General features: G+C 37.3%; 1 protein-coding gene across 11 annotated transcripts in view; it reads left to right on the forward strand.

The window, feature by feature from the left end:
- Positions 1–20,656, forward strand: part of APOOL (apolipoprotein O like) — a 100,155-nt gene that overhangs the window by 21,969 nt on the left and 57,530 nt on the right. The gene's annotated exons all lie outside the window — the stretch shown is intronic.

Genomic DNA, 20,656 nt, shown 5'->3' on the forward strand with positions numbered 1-20,656 from the left:
CACACTGCTGCAAAGGATGGGCTTCCAAGGCCTTGGACAGCTCTGCCCCTGTGTCTTTGCGGGATTCATCCCCCAGGGCTGCTCTTATGGATTGGATTTAAATGATTGTAGCTTTTCTAGGTGCAGGGTGCAAGCAGCTGGTGAATCTACCATTCTGGAGTGTGGAGGTTAGTATCCCCTTTCTCACAGCTCCACTAAGCAGTGCTCTATTGGGGACCCTCTGTGGGGGCTCCAACACTTGGCACTGCCATAGTAGAGGTTCTCTGCGAGGGCTCCACCTCTGCAGTAGGCTCCTGCCTCAGTCCCAAGGCTTTCTCATATATCCACAAATCAGGGAAGAGGCTGCCAAGTATTCATCACTCTTGGATTCTGTACCCCTACAGGCTGAACACTACATAGAAGCTACCAAGGCTTATGTCTTGCATTCTCCAGAGTGGTAGCCTGAACTCTACCAGGGCCAGTTTGGGCCATAGCTGGAGCTAGAGTGGCTGAGATATGGGAAACAGTGTTCTGAGGCTGTGCAGGGCTGTGGGCCCCTGGGCCTGGCCTACAAAACCCTTCTATCCTCCTAGGCCCCTGGGCCTATGATGGGAGGGGCTACCGCAAAGGTGTCTGAAATACCTTCAAGGCCTTTTCCCCAGTGTCTTGGATATTAGCCCTTGACTCCCTTTTAGTTATGCAACTATCTCTAGCAGGTGGTTGCTCAGCAGCCTGTTTGAAAGAGCTTTTTTTTTTGTCTGCCACGTGGCCAGGCTGCAAATATTTCAAACTTTTATGCTCTGCTTTCTGTTTAAATATAATTTCTAACTTTAAGTCATTTATTTGTTCTTGCATCTCAGTGTAGGCTGTTATAAGCAGCCACATCACTTCTTGAACGCTTTGCTACTTATAATTTTTTTTTTCTGTCAGATATGCTAGGTCATCACTCTCAAATTCAAACCTCCACAGATCCTAGGGCATGGACACAATGTAGCCAAGTTCTTTGCTAAGGCAGAGCAAGGTTGACCTTCGCTCCAATTCCCAAAATATCCTCATTTCCATCTCAGACCTCAGCAGCCTAGAGTTCGTTGTCCATATCGCTGTCAGCATTTTGGTCAAAACCATTTAAACAGTCTCTAAGAAGTTCCAGACTTTCCCTCATCTTCCTATATTCTGAGCCCTCCACACTTTTCCAACCTCTGTCCATTACCCAGTTGCAGAGTCACTTTCAAATTTTCAGGTATCTTTATAGCAATGCCCCACTCCTGATACCAATTTTCTGTGTTAGGCATTCTGGAATTGCTATAAGGAAATACCTGACACTGGGTAATTTATAAAGAAAAGAGGTTTAATTGACTCACAGTTTTGCAGGCTTTACAGGAAACATGGTAGCATCTGCTTCTGGGAAGATTCTCAGGAAGCTTCTAATTACGGTGGAAAGTGAAGCTGGAGCAAGCATCTCACATGGCAGAAGCAAGAGAAGTGGAAGGAGGGAAGGAGGAAGGGAGAAGGGAAGGTACCACAGACTTCAAAACAACAAAATTTCGCGAACTCACTGTTGTGAAGACAGCACCAAGCCATGAGGGATTTGCCACCATGACCCAAATACCTGCCACCACCAGCCCCCACTTCCATTATTGGGGATTAATATTCAACATGTGATATGGGCAGGGACAAATATCCAAACTATATCACGGACGTTTTAGATAATATATTGGAGCAACTCTGGTTTCTGATAACACTTCACAGCCCCACCTCAGGCTTGTTACTGGTGTTGCATGTTTGTTCACTTACTTGTTTAGTGACTTTGCTGGACTAACTCTGTGATGTCTCTTTCCTGTATAGCGTGAAGTCTCAGATATCTGATATACATTCTGGATACTAATGCTCCATTACATAAATAGTTTGGGTCACTATTTTTCATCCCCTCTGCCAACATCTGCCTTAATTAGTATATTTAAACAATTTACATGTAATTCAGTTATTGGTATGTTAGGGTTTAAGTCGCCATGAATGCCATTGCCTCTCACTCTTCTTACCAGATTCTATAGATTTTGTTGAATAAATGCATCTCAATTTGTTGTGAGTGATTTGATCAATATTCAGAGAATTTGCTAACTTTTACTAGTTTTGATAGATGTCTCCCTGAGGGAGAAGTTTCATTAAGCTTTTCATACTGCCATTAAAGAACCAACTGGACGTTTCCAGTTTGGGCTGTTGCAAATAAAGCTGCTACCAACAATTGTGTACAGGATTTTTAGTGGATATAAATTTTATTTTACTGGTATAAATGCCCAGAAGTATGATTGCTGAGTCCTATGGTAATTATGTCTGGTTGTTTAAAAAAAGGATTCTTGGTGGATTGACACTTCTATTAATTTTTTATAGCTGCTCTAACAGATTACCACAGTCTCAGTGGCCAAAAACAACACAGATTTGTTTCCTCACAGTTCTGGGGGTCATAAGTCTAAAACTCAAGGTGTTGGCAGGCATGTGTTCCTTCTGGGAGTTTTAGGGGAGAATCCATTTCTTTGCCTTTTGTAGTTGCTAGAGACCATCAGCATTCCTTGTCTCATGATGACTTCTTCCAGTTTGAAAGCCAGTAATGGCTGTGCAAATTCTACACATTCTGCCTCACTATGATACTCTTCTGTAATCAAATCTCTTTTTTATTTTCATGTTTTTAAAAAGTTTTCTAGGTACATAGTATGTGCATATATTTATGGGATACATGAGATATTTTGATATAGGCATGCAATGTGAAATAAGTACATTATGGAGAATGGGGTATCCATTCTCTCAAGCATTTATCCTTTGAGTTACAAGCAGTCCAATTGCACTCTTTAAGTTCTTTAAAAATGAACAATTAAGTTATTATTGACTTTAGCCACACTGTTGTGCTACCAAATAGTAGGTCTGATTTTTTTTTTTTTAATTTTTTATTTGGTAATAACTAACCATTCCCACCTCTCCCCTTACATCTATCACCATCCTTCCCAACTTTTGGTAATCATCCTTTTACTCCCTATGTCCATGAATTCAATTGTTTTGATTTTTAGATCTCACAGGTAAGTGAGAACATAGGATCTTTGTCTTTCTGTGCCTGGCTTATTTCACTTAACATAATGACCTCCAGTTTCATCTTTGTTGTTGAAAATTACTGATCTCATACTTTTTTGTGGCTGAATAGTACTTCATTGTGTATAGGTACCACATTTTATTTATTCATTGACCTGTTGATGGACACTTAGGTTGTTTCCAAATCTTAGCTATTGTGAACAGTGCTGCAACAAACACAGAGTGCAGATATCTGTTGGCTGTACTGATTTCCTTTCTGTTGGGTATATATCCAGCAGTGGGATTGCTTGATTATATGGTAGCTCAATTTTTAGTTTTTTGAGGAACCTCCAAAGTGTTCTCTATAGTAGTTGTACTAACTTACATTCCCAGAAACAATATACAAGGGTTCCCTTTTCTCCACATCCTTATCAGCATTTGTTACTGCCTGTCTTTTGGATATAAGCCATTTTAACTAGACTCACATGAGAATTTCCCTGCCCTATCATATAAAAGCTGCATAACTTTGAGCAGATCACATAAATGATCTAAGTGTATTTTCTTATCTGAATAATTAAAATAAGAATTGTGCTTGTTTCCCAGGGTTTTTATACTGGAAAATACTAAATTGGTAATAGGTAAAGTGCATAACACTATGCTAGGACTATTTCAAATGTTCAATAATTGCTAGCTTCTGCTGTTATTCTGTTTTAGAAGAATTCCTTTTTTCCCAGTACCTAGTGTAGTGCAATATTTCTTCTGATCTTCAGATTTCAGTTTAATTCTCACCTCCTTCATGCCAGTGGACTAATAACCTGTTTCTCGTCACAGTGAACGTGAAAAGTCTCAAGCAATTATAATTGAAATTTGTTGTGTAGTTTTATCAAACAGAATCTATAAGGAACTCAAATCACCAAGAAAAACAAATAATCCCATCAAAAAGTGGGCAAAGAACATAAATAGACATTTCTCAAAAGATGTACAAACAGCCATCAAACATACTACAAAATTCTCAACATCACTAATCATCAGGGAAATACAAATTAAAACCACAATGAGATACCACTTAACTCCTGCAAGAATGGCCATAATTAAAAAGCCAAAAAACAGTAGCTGTTCATGTGGATGTGGTAAAAAGGGAACACTTTTACACTGCTGGAGTGTAAATTAGTACAACCACTATGGAAAACAGTATGGGAATTCCTTAAGTAACTAAAAGTATATCTACCACTCGATCCAGCAGTCCCACTACTGGGTGTCTACCCAAAGGAGAAGTCATGATATGAAAAAGACACGGACATGCATGTTTATAGCAGCACAATTCACAATTGCAAAAACATGGAACCAACCTAAATGCCCGTCAACCAACAAGTAGATCAAGAAAATGTGGTATATACACAGCATGGAATACTATTCAGCCATTAAAAGGAATGAAATAATATTTTTTGTGGCGTCTTGGATGGAGCTGGCAGTCATTATTTTAAGTGAAGTAACACAGGAGTGGAAAACCAAAAACTGTATGTTCTCACTTATAAGTAGGAGCTAAGCTGTGAGTACACAAAGGCATACAGAGTGATATAATGGACTTTAGAGAGTCAGAATGGGTATACTGGGAGGTGGGTCAGGGATTAAAAAAAAAAAAAAGCTACACATTAGGTATAATGTTCACTGCTCAGGTGACAGGTACACTAAAATCTCTACTACATAATTCATCCATGTGACCAAAAACCACTTGTACCCCAAAAACTATTGAATTAAAAATAAATAAGTAGATAAATACAATAAAATGTTGTATATACACCACAGAATACTACTCATCCATAAATAACAGTGAAATAATGTCTTTTGTAGCAACTTGGATGGGACTGGCAGCCATTCTTCTAAATGAAGTAACTCAGGAATGGAAAACCAAATACCCTCTGTTCTCACTTAGAAGTGGGATTTAAGCTATAGGTATGCAAAGACATACAGAGTAGTGTGATGGAATTTGGAGACTCAGAAGGGGCAGAGTGGAAGGAGGACGAGAGATAAAAGAGTACATATTGGGTTAAAATGTATACTATTTGGGTTATGGGTGCACTAAAATCTCATAGTTTACCTCTATACAATTCACCCATGTACACAAAAACCACTTGTACTCCAAAAAGTATTAAAATAGTAGATATAAGAAATTAAAAATAATAAAATGATTTTTCAGAGTTCACCAGAATTGTATTTGATTCTTAGAACACTCCTGAGGGAATTTTGTATCTGCATATCAGGATAAAATGTACTTGTGATAAATTTCATTTGTGTTAGCGCTGGATTGATTGAGTCCTCAAATGCCTCAGTGTGTGTTGGCCTGCAAGCATATGCAAAAATTTCAGAGTAAGTACATTTTGAGCTAAGATAGTTAATAACTTTCATTAAATTTTCAAAAAGTTAAGATTGCTGAATCAGTCTTACAATTTCAGTTTCGCCTTAGGACCTTTAGTTGTTTGCTTCCACAAATGCTTGGTGGATAGGCATCTCATAAATGCTATTACATAAAATAACTTAGTAGATTCTCTGTGTGTACTGCCCTATTTAAACCTGTGTATCATTTTATTATTTAGTTGTAAGGTCCTTAGTCGTGCAAAGTCTTTTGGATACGAGAGGTGTAAGACTACCCACAGGAGTCTATATTTAATAGAAAAATAGGCTGCATATATTTCAGAAAGATAAATAATAATATGATGTTATATTTGTTAAACACCAGATTAGTGCCTCACAAAAATATGAACTGTATGAATTCAGAGATATGTCTTTGAGTGAACTAGTGGGAATTGAGCCAGGCCGTCAGTGAAGGGCAGGGTTTTGGTAAGTGTATTCATTCAATAATTATTTTTTGGTGCCTGCTGTGTGCCAAGTACTGTTAGGTACTGGAGAGGAGAGGGCATTCTAGTACAACACATGGAGTGTGTGAAGGCACTGAGGGAGGAATGTGCTTGACATGTTTGGGGCCTAGGAAGATTAATGTGGCTACGGCCAGAGGAAGGCGGTAAAGGTTGTAGAGCTGAGAGAACAAGCAATATTTTAGAAAGATCAGTTCAGCATTTCTGTATAGCTTATTTAATCCTGTTTTGAAATTTTGTAACATCTGAATTCTAAACTGACAACAGCCTTAAAATCATCTTTTATTGGAGTGCTACAATCTTTTCAAGTAAATAGAATGCTCTCAATATTCCTCTCCTACATTTCCACCAGGGAGATACAGCCTGATTTTTTCCCCAGATATAGCATATGTGTATATATGTGTGTGTCAAAGGAGGCTGTCAGGTGTTTTTCAAAATCTTATTACTGAGTTTGACAATACTCAGTATTTGTCAAAGTACTGATTAAAGTATCTAAAAAATACTCATAAAATACTTTAGCCTGATTAACAAACTGGCTAAAGTAAGTTTGGCTGATCTGTTGTGCCATTTCTGGAGGATTTTTAAGATGTTTAATTGTGGCTGGGCGCAGTGGCTCACGCCTGTAATCCCAGAACTTTGGGAGGCTGAGGCGGGCTGATCAACTGAGGTTGGGAGTTTGAGACTAGCCTGACCAACATGGAGAAACGCCGTCTCTACTAAAAATACAAAATTAGCTGGGCATGGTGGCACATGCCTGTAATCCCAGCTACTTAGGGGGCTGAGGCAGGAGAATCGCTTGAACCTGGGTGGTGGAGGTTGCAGTGAGCTGAGATCGCGCCATTGCACTCCAGCCTGGGCAACAAGAGCAAAACTCCTTCTCAAAAAAAAAAAAAAAGAAAAAGTTTTAAAAAAGATGTTTGTGTAAATATACTCCCGATGTATGTTTTTATTTTTAATTTTCTAGTTAGATTTTTATTTAAGATAAACTTTTGATACTTTCAAGTATTACCCAGTAATAATTGCACCACAGTTATTGAATGATTAATATGTTCAGAAATTTCAGAATAATCCTTTCATACATCGTAATTAAAGTAACTTAGTGCTTGAAATGCTTTACCATTAATGTTCTATAATTTTGTAATACAACCACACTGATCTAGACACTTATTTGTTGTAGGTAATTTAAGATTGGTCTTTAAGTGCTAGAGCTTTAATTTTGATGAACGTTATATCTCGAATATACTACGTAACTCCCATCTATGTTAAACCAGACAGTTGAACGCTTTCTTCGTAACTCTGTATCTTTAGTTTTTAACTTTGCCAATTGTAATACGTTGTATTTGTTATGTAAGTGACTATATAGATAGTGGACCTGAATGGGTATTGAGCCCGGAAATAGTCTTAGATTGAAAAAGTGGCTGGTATCATTTTCTTTTTCTTCCATAATTGTGAATTGAAATATATACAGCTTCTTGGCCCTGTGGGCAGGGTGACATGCTCAATAAATCAAAGGCAGCCTTTTTCTAAGTGTTTTTTTGTTCTCCAAAGGCCACTGCTGGTATTTGTGGTGTTGTATCCAAATACTTTCTGGTGCATAGTAGGCGTTCAGCAAATGTTAATTACCCCTTTTCCATTGCTGTTATATTAGACCACAGGTGTTATTTTGTCAGCACATTCGTCTTCAGAGTATTTGACTTTTACAGCTGTGTTACAGGTCACTCCTTTCTCTTAGTGTTCCTTAATATTTAGTTTTCAAGAAAACACCAGATGCTATGCATCATTTTAAATGGCACTTTGAGATACCATCTCACACCAGTTAGAATGGCAATCATTAAAAAGTCAGGAAACAACAGGTGCTGGAAAGGATGTGGAGAAATAGGAACACTTTTACAATGTTGGTGGGATTGTAAACTAGTTCAACCACTGTGGAAAACAGTATGGCGATTCCTCAAGGATCTAGAACTAGAAATACCATATGACTCAGCCATCCCATTACTGGGTATATACCCAAAGGATTATAAATCATGCTGCTATAAAGACACATGCACACGTATGTTTATTGCGGCACTGTTCACAATAGCAAAGACTTGGAATCAACCCAAATGTCCATCAGTGACAGACTGGATTAAGAAAATGTGGCACATATACACCATGGAATACTATGCAGCCATAAAAAAGGATGAGTTTGTGTCCTTTGTAGGGACATGGATGCAGCTGGAAACCATCATTCTTAGCAAACTATCACAAGAACAGAAAACCAAACACCGCATGTTCTCACTCATAGGTGGGAACTGAACAATGAGATCACTTGGACTCGGGAAGGGGAACATCATACACCGGGGCCTATCATGGGGACGGGGGAGGAGAGAGGGATTGCATTGGGAGTTCTACCTGATGTAAATGACGAGTTGATGTGTGCAGCACACCAACATGGCACAAGTATACATATGTAACAAACCTGCACGTTGTGCACATGTACCCTAGAACTTAAAGTATAATAAAAAAAAATACTTGGAATTTTGCTACATAGATCAAATAGAGTTTGAATATTATATATTCTCCTTTTTAATAAAAACAGACTAAAATATCTGGAGTATAAATAAATAAATAAATAAATGGCACTTTGATGTGGGCAACAGAAAAATGGAAGAACCTGGGTTCTCAGTAAGCTAGTGAATTAACCAATCCTTATGTCTGCCTGCTCCTAGACTTTGTTATATGGAGAATAAGTTTTTTTCATTGTTGAAGCCAGTTTCAGTTGGAGATTCCAGAATTTTAGCCAAAAGCATCTTAAATAAGACCACTATATTAGATTATTGTGAAGATTAAAAATACTAAATATATGTAAAGCACCTGGCACACAGTATGCACTCCTTAAATACAGAACAGACACACTGTCATCAGAGATCTCTTTTCTTTTCAGAGACATGATAATGAGGTGTGGCACAGGTACCATAACACTACCAGGTTATAGAGCTTTTCCATCATGCGTTTGTCGCTTTGTTGCTGGTTCTTTTCCTTTGCCAGCCATACTGTGCTTCTGCTACTTTTATTCTCTTTTTATTATTTCTTAACTCTTCTATTCCTTGTTACTTCTCCTATTTTGTGACTTTTGGTATGTATAATCTTAACTTTTATAATCACAACTAGCCAACTGGAGTAACTTTACCTGTAATACTCAGCTCTTGATTTTTCTCCCTTTGTGTTGGTTGCTGGATGTTCCAGGACAGCTTTTTGGCCACAAGAGATTTTGAAAATGTCTTGTTTCTTTCCCCCCTTTGCTGGTTGAGGAACTCCTCTAGAAGCTGAAAAGTTCTAGATAGCTGAGTCACACAATGTATATTTTATAAATTAAAAAAAAATACCATTAGTCAAGATAGGTGTTATTGGAGAAAAGTATATTTTCTTGCAGAATGACTTTTTTTCTCCTCTTTTATTTTAGAATCAAGTTGTATTTGATCATGTATCCCCATAATGTTAGACTAGAAGTAATAAAACAGATTATTGAAATGTTTTATAAATATTATTTTAGAAAAATGCTAGGTGGTAGGGAATAATTATAGAAATCAGGCTTATATTTTTAGTAAAAGTAATAGGCTTCATAATTAAATTCTAGTTGACAGCTTTTTGGGTTTTGTTTTTATTTTTTTTAATAATGTCAACTTTTATTCTAGGTTTCGGGTACATGTGCAGGTTTGTTACAAGAATATATTGAATGATGCTGACATATGGGGTTTGATTGATCCCATCACCCAGGTAGTGAGCATATTGCCCAATAGTTTTTCAATTATTTTCTCCCTCCCTCCCCCATCTACTAGTCCTCAGTGTCTATTGTTCCCATCTATATGTCCATGGGTACCAATTGTTTAGTTTCCACTTATAAGTGAGAACATGCAGTATTTGATTTTCTGTTCCTGCATTAATTCAGTTAGGATAATGGCTTCCAGCTGCATCCATGTTGCTGTAAAGGACATGATTTCCTCTTTTTTATGGATGCATAGTATTCCATGGTGTATATGTATCTCATTTTGTATATTCACTACACCACTGGTGGGCACCTAGGTTGATTCCATTTATTTGGTATTGTGAATAGTGCTGCAATGAACACATGAGTGCATGTATATATGGTAAAATAATTTATATTCCTTTGGATATATACCCAGTAGTGGGATTGTTGAGTCAAATGATAGTTCTGTTTTAAGTTCTCTGAGAAATATCCAAATTGCTTTCCACAGTGGCTGGACTAATTTATATTCCCACCATCAGTGTATAATGTTCCCTTTTCTCTGCAGCCTCACCAGCATCTGTTGTTTTTTGATTTTTTAATAATGGCCGTTCTGACTGGTATGAGATGGTATCTCATTGTGGTTTTGATTTGCATTTGTCTAATAATTAGTGATGTTGAGCTTATTTTCATATATTTGTTGGCCACTTGTATGTCATCTTTTGACAAGTGTCTGTTCGTGTCTTTTCCCCATTTTTTAATGGGGTAAATTGTTTTCTGCTTGTTCGATTGTCTAAGTTTTGTGTAGATTCTGGATATGAAACCTTTGTTAGATGCATAGTTTGTGAATATTTCCTCATATTCAGTAAGTTATCTGTTTAATAGTTTCTTTTGCTGTGCAGATGCTCTTTAGTTTAATTAGGTTCCATTTGTCAATGTTTGCTTTTGTTGCAATTGCTTTTGGTTTCTTTGCCAGGAAAACTTTGCCAGGGCCGATGTCCAGAATGGTATTTTCTAGCTTATCTTTCAGGGTTTTAATTTTTTTAGGCTTTACTTTTAAGTCTTTAATCCATCTTGAGTTGATTTTTGTGTATGGTGAAAGGCAGAAGTTTAGTTTTAATCTTCTGCATAGGGCTCACCAGTTATCCCAGCACCACTTGTTGAATAGGGAGTTCTTTACCCATTACTTGTTTTTGTTGAGTTTGTAAAAGATCAGTTGGTTATAGTTGTGTGGCTTTATTTCTGGGTTCTCTAATGTCTAACCTGGGTTCTCTAACCTCTAACCTGTTACATTGGTCTATGTGTCTGTTTTCGTACCAGTACCATGCTGTGTTGGTTACTATAGCCTTGTACTATAGTTTGAAGTCAGGAAATGCGATGACACCAGCTTTGTTCTTTTTACTTAGGATAGTTTGGGCTATTTGGGCTTGTTTCTGGTTCCATATTAATTTTAGAATCGTTGTTTCTACTTCTGTGGGAAATGTTGTTGGTAGTTTGATAGGAATAACATTGAATCTGTAAATTGCTTTGGGCAGTGTGGCCATTTAAAAAATATTGATTCTTCCTACCCATGAGCATGGATTGTTTCTCCATTTGTTTGTGTCATCGCTGATTTCTTTCAGCAGTGTTTTACAGTTCTCATTGTAGAGATCTTTCACCTCTGTGGTTAGCTGTATTCCTAGGTATTTTATTCTATTCATGGCTAATGTGAATGGTATCGTATTCTTAAATTGGCTCTCAACTTGGATGTTGATAATTTATAGAAATGCTCCTGATTTTTCAAATTTTTATTTTGTATCCTAAAACTTTGCTGGAGTTGTTTATTAGAACCACAAACTATTGGACAGAGACTATGGGGTTTTCTAGGTATAAGATCATATCTTCTTTGAAGAGACTTCGTCTTTTCATATTTGGATGGATTTTATGTCTTTCTTTTGCCTAATTCCTGGCTAGGACTTCCAGTACTATATTGACTAGGCATGAAAAGAGTGCACATCCTTGTCTTATTATAGTTCTCAAAGGGAATGCTTCCAGGTTTTGCCCATTCAGTTTGTTGTTGGCTGTGAGTTTGTCATAGATGGCTGTTATTATTTTGAGGTATGTTCCTTTGATGCCTAATTTGTTGAGGGTTTTTAAAATGAAGGGTTGTTGAATTTTATTGTATTTTTAAAATTTTATTTCAATAGATTTTGGGGAGCAAGTGGTTTTTGGTTACATGGATAAGTTCTTTAGTAGTGATTTCTGAGATTTGGTGTACATGTCACCTGAGCAGTGTACAGTGTACCCAATATGTAGTCTTTTTTCCGTCACATCCCTCTCATCCTTCCCCTTGAGTCCCCAAAGCCCATTATATTATTATTATGTCTTGCATCCTCATGTATTAGCTCTCCTGAAGCTTAGCTCTCATGTGTAAGTGAAAACATACAATATTTGGTTTTCCATTCCTGAGTTACGTCACTTAGAATAATGGCCTCCAACTCCATCCAAGTTGCTGCAGAGGCCGTTATTTCATTCTGTTTTATGGCTGAGTAGTATTCCCTGGTGTATATATAACACATTTTCTTTATCCACTCCTTGGATGATGGTTATTTAGGTTGGATTCATATTTTTGCAATTGCAGAAGTACTGCTATAAACTTGTGTGTATGTGTCTTTTTCAAATCTGGAGGCATCATATTACCTGTTGATATGGGTTGGCTGTGTTCCTACCCAAATCACATCTTGCATTGTAACTCCCATAATTTGTTCATGTTGTGGGAAGGACCCAGTGGGAGACAATTGAATCATGGGGCGGTTCCCCCATACTGTTCTCATGGTAGTGAACAAGTATCATGAGATCTGATGGTTTTATAAGGGGAAACCCCTTTTGCTTGGCTCTCATTCTTCTTTTGCCTGCTGCCATATGAGATATGCCTTTAACCTTCTGCCACGATTTTGAGGCCTTCCTAGCCATGTAGAACTGTGAGTCCATTAAACCTCTTTCTTTTGTGAATTGCCCTGTCTCGGGTATGTCTTTATCAGCAGTCTGAAAACAGACTAGTACACCTGACTTCAAACTATACTATAAGGCTATAGTTACCAAAGCAGCATGGTACTGATGTAAAAATAGGCACATAGACCAATGGAACAGAATAGAGAACCCAGCAATAAAGCCAAATACAGCCAACTGATCTTCAACAAAGCGTACAAAAACATAAAGTGGGGAAAGGACACCCTATTGAACAAGTGGTGCCAGGATAACTGGTAAGCCACACATAGAAGAATGAAAATTGATCCCTATCTGTCACCATATACAAACATCAACTCAAGATTGATCAAAGCGTTAAATATAAGGCTTGAAACTATAAAAATTCTAGAAGACAACATTGTAAAAACTCTTGTAGACATCAGTCTAGGCAAAGAGTTCATGACTAAGACCCCCAAAACAAATACAACAAAAGCAAAAATAAACAAATGGCACTTAATTAAACTAAACAGATTCTGCACAGAAAAAGAAATAATCAACAGAGAAAACAGACAACCTACAGTGTGGGAGAAAATATTTGCAAACTATGCATTCGACAAAGGTTGTTGAATTTTACTGAAATCCTTTTCTGCATCTATTAAGAGGATCATAGGGTCTTGTTTTTAGTTCTGTTTATGTGATTAATTACATTTATTATTTTGCATCTATTAAACCATCCTTGCATCCCAGGTTTAAAGCCTGCTTGGTCATGGTGGATTGGCTTTTTGATGTTTTCCTAGATTTGGCTTTCTAGTATTTTGTTTAGAATTTTTGCATCTATGTTTATCAGAGTATTGGCCAGAAGTTTTCTTCTTTTGTTGTGTTTCTGTGGGGTTTTGATATACAATGATGCTAGCCTCATAGAATGAGTTAGGGAGGAGTCCCTCCTCCTCAATTTTTGGAATACGTTGGTAGGATTGGTACCAGCTCTTCTTTATACATCTGGTAGAACTAAGCTGTGAATCTATCTGGTCCAAGTTTTTTTTTTTTTTTTTTTTTTTCCTGGTTGGTAGGCTTTTTATTACTGACTAAATTTCTGAACTCATTATTTCTCTGTTCCGAGTTTTAATTTCTTCATGGTTCAATCTTGGGTGGTATATATTTTTAGGAATTTATTTGTTTCTTCCAGGTTTTCTAGCTTGTGTTCATAGAGGATTTCTTAATAGTTTCTGGGGGTTGTTTGTATTTCCATGTAGTTGGTGGTAATGTTCCATTTGTCATTTCTGATTGTGTTTATTTGGATCTTCTTTTTTTCATTATTAGTCTAGCTAGTTGTCTCTCAATCTTATTTATTTCTTCAAAAAAACAACTTTTTTTTAAATCTTTTGTATCATTTTTCACATCTCTGTTATATTGAGTTGCTCTATGATTTTGGTTATTATTTTTCTTCTACCTTTTTGGTTGGTTGGTTCTTGTTTTTCAAGTTTCTCTAGTTGTGATGTAAGGTGATGTTAATTTGAGATCTGTCAGGCTTTTTGATGTGGATTTTCAGTGCTGTAAACTTTCCTCTTAATAATGCTTTAGCTGTGTCCCAGGGGTTCTGGTATGTTGTATCTTTGTTTTCATTAGTTTCAAATAATTTTTTGGTTTCTGCCCTAATTTCATTGTGTACCCAAAAGTAATTCAGTAGCAGATTGTTTAATGTCCATGTAATTGTATGGTTTTGAGAGATTTTGGCATTGACTTCTTCTTTTTTTTTTTATTGCATTGTACTGTGGTCTGAGAATGTGATTGGTATGATTTCAGTTTGTTTGTGTGTGTATTTTTTGAGAACTGCTTTAGGGATGATTGTGTGGTCAGTTTTAGAGTATGTGCCATGTGCAGATGAGATTAATGTTTATTCTGTTTTTGTTGGGTGGAGTGTTATGTAGAAGTCTGTTAGATCCATTTGGTCATGTGTCAAGTTCAGGTCCTGGTATCTTTGTTAGTTTTCTGTCTTGATGATATTTCTAGTACTGCCAGCAGGGTGTTGAAGTTTCCTACTGTTATTGTGTATTTATGTAAATCTCCTTGTAGGTCTCTAAGAACTAGAACTTGCCTTATGGATCTGGGTACTCCAGTATTGGGTGCATATATATTTAGGATTGTTAAGTCTTCTTGAATTGAACTCCTTATTATATAATGTCCCTCTTTGTCCTTTTTTGATCGTTGTTGGTTTAAAGTCTTTTTTGTGTGAAATTAGATTAGCACCCCTTGCCCTTTTTCATATTGTGTTTGCTTGGTGAATTTTTCTCCATCCGTTTAATTTGACCCTATGGATGTCACTGCATATCAGATGGGTCTCTTGAAGACAGCATACAATTGGGTTTTACTTCTTTATCTAACTTGCCACTGCGTGCCTTTCAAATGGGGCGTTTAGCCTATTTACATTCAAATTTAACACTGATATGTGCAGATTTGGTCCTGTCATCATGTTATTAGCAGGTTAATATGCAGATTTGATTGTGTGGTTGCTTTATAGTATCAATAGTCTATGTACTTAAGGGGATTTTTATGGTGCCACTAACAGTCTTTGATTTCCATGTTTAGCACTCCTTTAAGGACCTCTTGTAAGGCAGATCTGGTGTTAACAAATTTCCTTAGCATTTGTTTGTCTGACAGGAATCTTATTTCTCATTAGCTTATGAAGCATATTTTGGCTGGATATGATATTCTTGTTTGGAATTTGTTTTATTTAAGAATGCTGCATATAGGCCCCAAATCTCTTCTGGCTTATAGCATTTCTGCTGGAAGGCCACTCTTAGCCTGATGGAGTTCCCCTTACAGGTGACCTGCTTCTTCTCTCTAGCTGCCTTTAATATTTTTTCACATTGACCCTGAAGAATATGGTGGGTATGTGTCTTGGGGATGGTCATCTTATATACTGTCTCATATGGCTTCTATTCATTTCTTGAATTTGAATGTTGACCTTTCTAGTGAGGTTGGGGACATTCTCATGGACAATATTCTCAAATATGTTTTCCAAGTTACTATCTCTTTCTCTCTGTGTTTTAGGGATGCCAGTGAGTTATTGGTTTGGTCTCTTTACATAATTCCACATTTCCAGAGGTTTTGTTCCTTTTTTTTATTCTCTTTGTTTTTGTCTAACCAAGTTGATTGGAAGAACTGATCTTCAAGCTCAGATTCTTCCCTCAGCGTGGTCTTTTCTGCTGTTAGTACTTCTGATTATATTATGAAATTTTTACAGTATGTTTTTTCAGCTCTTTCTATTGGTTTTGGTTCTTAAAATGGGAATTTTATCTTTCAACTCTTGTTTTATTTACTTCTTTAGATTCTTTGGATTTGCTTCAACTTTCTTCTGAATCTTGATGTTCTTCATTCCTATCTATATTCTAAACCTTTTGTCTGTCATTTCCACCACTTTCGTCTGGTTAAGTACCATTGCTGTGGAGGTAGGGCGGTTGTTTGGTGGTAAGAAGACACTTTGGCTTTTCCCGTTGCCCGAGTTCTTGCACTCATTCTTTTTCATGTGTGGGCTGATGTTCCTTTAATGTTTGATGTTGCTGTCCTTTGGATTTGTTGTTGTTTTGTTTTGCTGCGGTAATTGTAAAAGTGATGTGTCTCTTGATTACTTCTGGGAGCTCCATCCCAGGGAAATGCAGAGCTGCTGCCAGCCCAAGTGCTCAGGTTGGGGTAGGATGGCTGTACTGGGGACCCTGGTAGGGAAGCTCTGCCCAGTGAGGAGTAGCACTGGCAGAGACCTGCATGGAAAATAATCTGGCCTCTTCTCTGTAAGGCTGCTGCCGTGTGCTGGAGGCCAGCAATATTTTGGGCTCTTCTCTCCCTTCTCAGCCTGAGTGTAGTAGAGGTGGGGGCTGAGGCATTGGCCAAAATGTCAGGCCTATCAGTTACCTCTGGGAGCTTTATCCCAGAAGAATTGCAGAGCTGCTATTGGCCTGAATTCTTAGGTGGGGTTGGTGTGGTTGTGTTAGGATCGCAGGCCAGTGGGCTTTGCCTAGACAGGTGTAGCAGAGGCAAAGCCTGCAGTCCGTCCATTCCTCAGCACCATGAATATGGCCCCTATCCTGGGGGCATGTGAGAGAGTCTGGCCTCCCTTGTTGGTGGATCTATGGTAGCTAGTGCAAGAGTGCTCAGGAGTCCAAGGCCCTTGGGCATCCTTATGTGCCTGAGTGGCAACTCTGCCCACCCGGAAAACTCCAGGCAGCCTGTGTCAGTCTGGAGGCCTTGGGAATAGAGGGTCTGTGGGTGGTCTCCTGTGTCCAGGATTGCAAAGGTTCATGGCATAAGTGTGAGCCTCTGGGGGCTTTTGCTGACTTACCATTTCCCTGTGGTGGGGAACCCCCCTTGTCTTCCTGCCAGTCCTGGGTGGGCAGCTGTCCTGTCTTGCACTTCTCTGCTCTCTGTGCGTCATGGTGCTCCCTTGATGAATTCCAACATGTCTTCCTGGATGATTCAGTGGAAGAGCTTGTGTTTACTGGCTACTGTGTATCTTCTCCTTGAGAGCAGCATACACTGGCTGCTTCTAATCAGCCATCTTCATACCTCCCCAAACAAAAATTCTTAATAACAAGAGCTAACCAAATACAAAATCAGTAGAAGAAAAGAAATAATAATGATCAGAGCAGAAATAAATGAAATTGAAATGAAGAAAATAATACAAAATATCAATGAAACAAAAAGTTGGTTGTTTTAAAAGATGAAATTTACAAACCTTTAGCTAGACTAACAAAACAAAAGAGAGAAAACACCCAAATAAATAAAATAATAGATGAAAAAGACATTCAGCCAATACTGCAAAAATTCAAAGGATCATTAGTGGCTACTATGATCAACTATATGCCAATAAATTGGAAAATCTAGAAGAAATGGATAAATTCCCAGACACACGCAACCTACCAACATTGAACCATGAAGAAATCCAAAATCTGAGCAGGCAAATAACAGTGAGATGGAAGACGTAGTAAAAATCTCCCCAGAAGGAGAAGCCTGGGACTTGATGGCTTCACTGCTGGATTTTACCAAATATTTAAAGAAGAAATACCAGTTCTACTGAAACTCTTCTGACAAATAGAGAAGAGGGGAATACTTCCAAACTCATTCTACAAGGCTAATATTACCCTGATATTAAAACACATCAAACAAGAAAACTATAGACCAGTATCCCTGATGAATATTGATGCAAAAATCTTCAAAAATACCAGCAAACCAAATTCCAAAACACATTAAAAAGATCATTCATGATGACCAAGTAGGATTTATCCCAGAGATGCAAGGACGGTTCAGCATATACAAATCAGTCGGTGTGCTACATCATATCAACAGAATGAAGGATCAAAATCGTATAATCATTTCAATTGATGCTGAAAAAGCATTTGATAAAATTCAACATCAGTTCATGATAAAAAACCTTCAAAAAACTTGCTATCACAGGAAGCTCACCCTGCATTTTTCCCTGGAGGAATGGTTCAGTATTCTGTAAATCAGTATTCACAGCTACTTTATAGAATATAACTGCTGGAAATAACAAGAATCAGCTCTATTTTTATTGCAGGAACAGTTGGAGAGGGTGAGTCTTATGGGTAAGTTACCTCATACTCATCTTTTAGCCCTGCTGTTTGTAAATTTCGATGTGCGAGAATTCTGTTTTAGGACCTGTTATCTTTTGTAGAGAGCCAGTTTTCAATCTCTCATTGATTTTAAATAAGTTGTAATTTTGACTTATTATTTTGAGTTAAAAATAGTTTTAAGTCAAGGTCTTTCCTCTTGTGAAAACTCGATTATCTCTGCTCAATTTTAATGCTGTTTGATTAATGACAGCCTCATAAGGCTGTAAGTTTTTTAATAACACCCCAAACTCTGATAACTTTTTGAATATCTTATTTGGTTTTCTAAATTGGAGGCTGGCACATTTTTTTTTGTAAATGGCCTCATGGTAAATGTTTTAGGCTTTGCAGGATGCATGAGATCTCTTGTCACATATTCTTGTTTTTACATATCTTTAAATATGTTTTTTAAAAACATTTTTAGCTTAGCGTCCAGGCCAGATTTAGCCCAGAATTGTAGCTTGCCAATCTTCGTTCAAACATTTTCAATGTGCTGTACCATTAGCTTTCCCTCTTTAAGACAGTGACATGTACTTCACCAGTATAACAGACTTGCAGATGCCCTACTGTGCCAGTCTTCCTGATTTCTTTTGACAAAATTTGCGACCTTTTTTATTTGGAGGTAATAAATATGTTGAATAGATTTTATTGTTCTCACTGTTCTCACTAGAGCCTGATTAGCATGAAATACATGTGAAAAGAAAAATAAGGAATAAGCACAGCCACTTAATTTTTTTATTCAGCAAACAGAAGGAATGGGAAACTAAACTTAATTGCCTATGTACCAAATGTAAGCCGTTTTAATATAACTCCTTATTTAATCCTTGTGATAATCAACAGGATGGCATACACATTTTTTCAGATATTTAACCTAATAGTACTTAGTTAACCTAATTAAGAAATCACTGTCCACTGGAAATTTCTGCAATGATGAACTTGTTTTATATCTGTGGTCTACATTATGGCTATTGAGCGCTTGAAATGAGACTAATGCAACTGAAGTTTTTATTTATTAATAATTTTAATTTCAATTTAAATGACCACATGTGGCTAGTAGTTACCATACTGGGCAGCATAACTTGAAGAACTTCAATAATTTGTTCAAGTTTAGACAGTAAGTTCTGTTTAACTCCTAAGCTTATATATATATATATATATAATTTTTTTTTTCTTTTGAGACAGAGTTTTGCTCTTGTTGCCCAGGCTGGAGTGCAATGGTGCTATTTCGGCTCACTGTAACTTCTGCCTCCTGGGTTCAAGCGATTCTCCTGCCTCAGCCTCCCAAGTAGCTGGGATTACAGGCATGCACCACCACACTCAGCTAATTTTGTATTTTTAGTAGAGACAAGGTATCACCATGTTGGTCATGCTGGTCTCAAACTCCTGACCTCAGGTGATCCACCAGCCTCGGCCTCTCAAAGTGCTGGGATTACAGGCATGAGCCACCACTCCCGACCCTAAGCTCATATTTTTTTTCGGTTGTGCCATACTGCCTCCTCAATAAAAGTCAAGGAATCTATGAAGACAGTAGGAAAGAATGGTAACTGTAAGGTAACTTATTACCTTACAGAGTAAAAAATGTGGAGAAAGTACTTAGGCAATGTTCAAGGTATATTAACTTTTAGGCTATGAGCTCAATGAGTAAATCCATAATCTGGAATACTAACTAGATCATAATTATCAAGCAATACCTATGAAATTATTTTATAGTCTACATATTATTATTGCATTATATGAAGTAATGTGAGTATACTCTGTGATCATTAGTGTGTTGAAAAAATTCAGATATTAACATACTTTGAAAGTATTTGTCTTATATCCAGGGAGTAGTCTCTTAGGAAGAAGTAAAGTCTAGTCAGATATTTCAAAAAAAGCTTTTAAATGTTATAAAATTTTACATCCTTCCTGTAGTATAGAGCTTTTATTAACAAAATTTCCCTGGTTCATGGGGACCATACTTGCATCAGTTTTAATATACATTTAAATTATACCTGACATAAGTATGGTGTGGAAATCTTGTTATTTCATTAATGAATACCAACTGGGTATAAGAAATAAAAAAAGTGATGTCTTTAAGGGAAGCATGCATAGATAAATAATTCTGTGATACTGTTTCCTGTACTAGAAGGAGGCATGGGGGAGAAAAATAAACAAAACTTATCTTCTTAGTGTTGACTCTTAATTTTACCCTGTATTTTTACAGCCCCAATCTAAATCAGAGTCCTGCCCAGTTTAAACAGGAAATTACTTAACTGATTGATGCCTGAGTAGCTTCCCTTGCTCTTCTCAGAAAATATTAAAAACAGTGTCAGAAATGAAGTATAGGCACTATCACTGTCATTGGAGAACATTTAGAATCCTTTAGCCAATGACTCTTCCGGGTGTTGCACAGTTTTATTTGTGTGTAAAACAAGGAGACCGCTTCCCTCATGATGTCCTTTGTCAAAATTCAGGAA

The sequence above is a fragment of the Macaca fascicularis genome, chromosome X (assembly GCF_037993035.2).
Source record: "Macaca fascicularis isolate 582-1 chromosome X, T2T-MFA8v1.1".
Classification (NCBI taxonomy): Eukaryota; Metazoa; Chordata; class Mammalia; order Primates; family Cercopithecidae; genus Macaca; species Macaca fascicularis.